Below are 6,212 nucleotides of genomic sequence, written 5' to 3' on the forward strand. Positions count from 1 at the left end.
CAAACTCACTGTAATGTTTTTTGTGTTGTGTTGTTTTGTTTTGTTTTGTTTAATTATTTTCACTTAGATTTAATTAAGAATGTATTCTGCATTGTCAGTCATTGAGAAAAACACATACTGTATTTTATAGAAATTTGGATAAATGTGTTATTGATTATAAAATAAAAAAGGCATGCTTTCATATACTGAAGACAAGCGACAGGATGTAAACATACACACACACACACACACACACACACACACACACACATACACAGAAACACACACACAAACACAAACACACACATACATACAATTTTGAATCTGTACGCAACAGATACGTTGTTATTATATGGACTACATTTGTGCATCCTTGAAGCATTTGTTTGTTCAGTATTGCAAACAAAATAGATAAAAAATGGTTCTGTCTTCCTGCAGTGCTTATAGTCAGTAAGTCCTTGAACAGTGGAGATACTGCACAGCCTCTGCAGTGAGTCAATCACTGACTCATAAAATTGAAACATGTGCTTTATAGCCAGAGCAAACCTTGACTAAAAACCAAGTGATGTCAATCACCAAAAGCTGTTAGGGATATAAATGCAGAAAAGCTGAGGATCAACAACCCTCACAAGATTGGATTTTGCTGCAATTGCGGATTTTGCCCATTAATATCAAGAGGTTCATATTCTATTATAATAAAAGAGTAACTACTAAATATGTGAAATAACTTCATACTTTAAAACTTGTTTGTCTTAATGTCATTAATCTCCTAACATTAAATTACAACACACCAGTCAGCAACTGGTCCACATGTTACTCTCAACTGCATAAATTCAAGAGGTGACTAAAACGTTTCTTTTTTCTGGATTTGAGCATTGAACTAAGAAAAATCCATCAACCAGAGTAGGTAGAAGTTTATTTTTTAGTTCAGTATAATAGGAATATTATTAGTTTAGATTAACCCCAAAATCATTTTCTGTCTAAAAAAATTAAATCATTATTTCTGTTATTAGTAGATACTACTGAATTGTTTTGTTAACTGCTATTATGACTCCTTGATGCAGACATTTACAGGAGTATAAAGACTTCTAAAATATCGTCTTCCAGTGGAAGTAAATACTCAAATGAATATTCAAATTAATCAAATTAGTCTGATCAATTTTTACATGTGTTCACAGTGGAAGGGACAAAAGAACTCTACATAAGCAAAAGTAAAAGTGATTTTAGTGTGGCCTTGCATGTTTAAATATGGAATCAGCACTTAGAGGATAATTCTAGTGATATTATTAATTTTATTTTAGAATATTGTTAATTATTATAAATATCATAAACTGTTGTCAACAAGTCTAGTGAAAAGAAACCAAAAACCAATAAAACTTTTCTGGCTTCCCTGTATTGACTGTAGCTCTGTGCCCCACACTCATTTACTTCCACTGAAGATTAAAAAGACAAAATAATTTCCCAAAACAGTCAGACACTTACTTTTCTCAAACAGGGGTAAATAGCGTGTTTTTTGTTGACCATTTTCAGTCATGGATTTGGTGCTCAAATATTTACAACAGGAGGACAGCATATGTGTTAAGAAACTGTGTGTGTTCATGGTAATGAAGGGACATGTCAGCAAGTGCAACAGTGTGACTCATTTTTTATTATTATTATTATTATTATTATTACATTGGAGGTCTCTGGCACAGACAAATATAACATATCAGGCTTTGATGCACAGATAGCACTTGTATGTATGTAGGATCAGTTCACTGTTGGTTTTTGTCCATCAAATCTCTCCAGGTCTCTCCAGGAAGTTGTGATATTGGGATTGTAACAATTAAGAAGTTCAACCAGTCCCCATGAAATCTGCGCAACCTTGCAATTTTGTCCAATCCCCGTAACTTGTCCACAAAGTTGATCAGTCAGTCACTGTAGCTTCCTGTGTATTCTACCAATTCCCCATGCAAATATTATGTCCATAAAAAAAACCCTCAAAGTTCTATAATTTCTTAAAATGTTTTATTTTGTCATGGGTACTGAAAATAATACAAGGTTTGTCATTTTTATTGACATTTATATTTATGCTATGTGCCCTTTTATATGCTATATTTTTGTTCTTACTGTTTTGACTGAGTTTGAGCTCCGAAAAGCTCTTGCTTCTGTGTGGAATACTCCTGAGGTGCACTTCTTCATGCACAAATAAGGTTACTTAGAATGGTCAGAACAGAGTGCATGTTGCCTCTGATTTTTAATGAATTATACAAAAAAAAAAAAAAAAATCACATCTTTTTTGTTTACTATTTTCACTCGCAGCCAAAGAACATTGCAACATACAGTATAACACAATTAATTAGAAAAGCTGCTGTTAAATCAGACGTTTCAGACTGCAACAATCCCCCACCCCCTCAAAAAAATCCTACAAAATCCTGGATGGACTGGAAAATTTACTATAAGCAGACTTCAACAGACAAAAAAAACATGCATGAAGACATGCATTTAAGGAATTACCATGCAGTTGACCTTCACTAACTTTGTGAACTTTAGAATAAAGCCTTTTCCACATTTTAGATCACCATGGAGGGATTATGAGATCACATGATGCCATTTCTCTCTGTTTCTGTCTGGTTCTCTCTCTCTCTCTCTCCCTCCACACACCACACAAAGTACAGTAAGAGTCACAAGCCCCCAACATGCTGTCGCAATCCACAAACCCAAAAAGCAGCCGCCACACAACCCTACAGATCATTAATAAAACCTCATGTGCCACGCACAAACCCTTCCTCCAGGATCCTGTTTCCCTTCTCCTCCTCCTCCTCCCCCTTCCGTCCTCCTCCCTCCTCCGGACCCTGACTCCCCCACTAATCTGCAGTAGGATTTAGATATTAGGCGGACAGATGGAGGTGTGTCTCTGTCGGTAATGAGGTGAGCAGTGGCAGCGAGTCCGGAGGCCCAGACACCGGCAAAACGACGTGTGGATTGAGCTGTAAGAGGCCCCTACACAACCAGATGTACACAGCTGTCACACTGCTGACAGAAAGTAATCCTGCCACCCCAGCCCACTGCCAGAGAGACACAGAGAGACAGAGACAGGATTAGTACCTCTCCTGTGGAGGGTTCAATGACTGCAAGTACTTTCTTTCTTTCTTTCTATCTATCTATCTATCTATCTATCTATCTATCTATCTATCTATCTATCTATCTATCTATCTATCTATCTATCTATCTATCTATCTATCTATCTATCTATCCATCCATCCATCTATCCATCTATCTATCTATCTGGGAGCATGAGCCTTCAGTGTACCTCTAAGTGAATCTAAAGTGGCACTTAGGTTCAGCTCCCAGGTATGAAATGTGAAATACTCGCTGCTGAATTGGAATTTCCGTTCACCTCCCAAACTGAGATCGAATTGACCCTGAAACAGAAGGCATGAGGTGAAGCCACATGGACATGACTACTTTTGCATACACAGGCACACACAATGCAAAAGAGTCACTCTGTTTATTTCATGTCATATTCAGACAGAAATTTTTAATTGAAACAGGGCCGACTAATTACTGTATGAATTAACAATGATGGTTTAATGCTTTAACAATTTAACTCCTAAATTATGTGAGACTCAGCAGAACATTTGCATTTTAAACACATTTAAAGAACTCAAAAGCAACGTCTATTTCCAGAAATCAAGACTTGACTACTCAAAATAATCCACAGGGTTTTGTGGTGTAGTTCAGATCCTACATGAAGGTGCTCACAACAAGGTCTTGGGATTATCTTTATTAAGCGGGTCATACTTTCTGGAAAGAGACATTGCTGTTGAGTTGTTGATGTTTTTTTGTTTATTTGTTTGTTTGTTGTTTTGTATTGTGTTTGTTTGTTTTGGGGGTTTTTGTTGTTGTTGCTGGGTTGTTTTTGTGCCATCTAGGTCAATTTTTTTTTAAAAAAGGGCATTTCTACAAATGATATCTCCAAAACTCAGCAACTCTCACTGAAACAAACTAGATAAATAAATAGCACTGCAGGTAAGAGGAAGAATATGTATTTTTGATTTAAGGGTGATGTGTCTCTTTTTAAAAACATCACAAGATTTTTTTAAACTGAGGAATTTTGAGACTCAATATCAGTGTGTGAATTTTAAAGTAATTTATTGCAGTACTTGGCTACTAAAAAAAAAGTACTTTTGCCTCCTTATACTGCTACTCCACAGCATTTCAGAAAAAATATGTTGTTCTTTTTATTCCACTACTATCTGATCAAATTAAAAAGTTTCATCCAAATCATACCATCATCTTATAAAATATGATGCACTGCTATAGATGAAAATGGCCATCGTTATAGGAATTACTTAATAATCATTTATAATACTGTATCCTAACACACTCATATAAAATTAGTTCCAGCTCAACCAGCCGCAATATCAAAATGCAATTTACCTGTTAATGCATCAAGAATAACCACAATTCAATAATATATGATAAAGTAAACCTTTGAAAAATGGTAATTCTGCATAGTGAGTACTTCTACTTTTGTACTGATAATTTAAGTATATTTTGCAGCACATTTATAGTAAGTATAATTTTGAATGCAGGATTTTTACTCATAATGAATATGAGAATTTTTGAATAGCACTTTTCAATGTTTTGCTACCTTTACTCAGTTCCTGTGCTCGTATGACAGTCGATAGGTTGAGTGTAAGAGTGTGTGTCAGCGTGACTGGGAGCAGCAGGAAGCTTAGAGGTGAAACCTGAGTGTAGAAGAGGGACTGGATGTAGGGGGAGATCATGGAGAGGGGATGCAGGGGGTGTAAAGGGTGGCGGGCCAGTACGAGGGCGATGGTGATGGTGGTGGGGCACTCACCACATATGTTTGTGAAGCTTTCTGCACAGTGAACGGAGAACGGGTTCAGAGCAGGGTGAAACGGAAAGGTGTGTGCGCGTGTGTGCGTGTGTGTGTGCAAAGAGCGAGACAGCAAATGTGAAGAGGATGTCTATCCTCAAACAACTGAAGCGTCAAAAATGTCTGACTCTGAGAGGAGGAGGTGGAACAAACAGCTTCATTTGAAACACGTCACTGTGAATTTGGCACATTGTTTCCATTTCTGATACATGGGATTTATGAAGTGATGGGAAAATGTGTGTCTTTGTTTAGTGGTTTCCAGTCACTAGTTCATGGCAAAGCTGAAAATTGCTCTCAGTTTATTCTAATATTCTTGCCATATATTATTCTTGTTTGTGTTGTCACTGGCTTTATTTCTTCAGGTCCCACAGTCCCTACTGCTGTATGTGTAAAGACGGTAATAATCATTGCAAAATCCACCATATATGTTCTGTATTTTCTTCTGTCCAACTTACTGCATAATATGCAGAAAACTGCAACGAACAGGATTTATTTGATAAAGGTAAAAAAAAAAGTTTGCTTTAGTTTGCTGTAAATGATCTTTGGAATTTTCGTCTAATTTTACAGTTTTATATGGCCATTTTGGCCAGGTCTGTCTCATCTCTGTAAAAGAGAAATCGTATTTCAAGAGACTTCTTTGTTGAATAAAGGTCAAATAAAATTCTTAAATAATTTGTTTTTGTGTGGAACAGCTTCCACTAATTTACACACTTTCATCCTCATGTTATACTGAATCGCTGTCTTGCATTTATTACAGCTTTTTACCATTGCTTACACACTAAAATTAAAAGTAACACAGTTAGTGAAACCTGACACTCAAACAGCAAAACCTCAGCCCACTTCTGCACAACTATAAGCACACTTGCAGGCTCTCACTTTTTGCAAAACACTAAAGACATTTCATAACATTAGACACAGAAACCTAACGTGCCACTTCTTCGCCCTCTTGAAGCACTGCCTTTCAAAATACTACACCTGTAACCAGTTCATCAAATAAACAACAGCATCAGGTGTGCAGACATTTAGGTGCATATGTAATTATGAACTCACAAGTACATCAGAACAATGTAGCATGTGAATTACATCCTTACTTTTTGGCACCCACGTGCCATGCTGTCCTGTGACATGTATTTTGATTACAGCCTGTGATGTGCATGAGGTGCTACGGCCTGATCCAGCTCTCTGAAGAGATGATGCTCAGAGTTTTTCTAATTCATGCTTTCCTTTTGTCTCCACAAATGTTTTGCTGTGTTTATGTACCGCGTTCTATCTAGAATAGATTTTCCCTCTAAATTTTCAGTGCAAAATGACACCTTTGGAAATGCATGGATGTATTGGCTAATTTTAC

Source organism: Lutjanus erythropterus, chromosome 4 (genome assembly GCF_056507025.1).
Source record: "Lutjanus erythropterus isolate fLutEry1 chromosome 4, fLutEry1.hap2, whole genome shotgun sequence".
In the NCBI taxonomy this organism is placed as follows: domain Eukaryota; kingdom Metazoa; phylum Chordata; class Actinopteri; order Lutjaniformes; family Lutjanidae; genus Lutjanus; species Lutjanus erythropterus.